The sequence below is a fragment of the Barbatula barbatula genome (assembly GCF_947034865.1).
Source record: "Barbatula barbatula genome assembly, chromosome: 13".
In the NCBI taxonomy this organism is placed as follows: Eukaryota; Metazoa; Chordata; class Actinopteri; order Cypriniformes; family Nemacheilidae; genus Barbatula; species Barbatula barbatula.
The window spans coordinates 8,757,928-8,758,136 of record NC_136776.1 but is presented as its reverse complement, the minus strand read 5'-3'; positions in this window follow the sequence as shown (position 1 = coordinate 8,758,136).

The window sequence follows — 209 nt, the reverse complement described above, 5'->3', positions numbered from 1 at the left end:
GGGGCATTGCGGCCCATAGTCGTTTCTAATTGGTCACGTCCGAGGTCGAAATAATAATTCTCAAACTTTAATTCTTGTATAACTTTAAATGTAATGTATATTAAAGATGTTTAGTGACATTATATAATTATCCAAGCCGGCAATAAAAAAACAAATTTGCTACATTATGACGTGGTTATCGTTGTTTTCCTAAGCGCTGCTGACGTTGA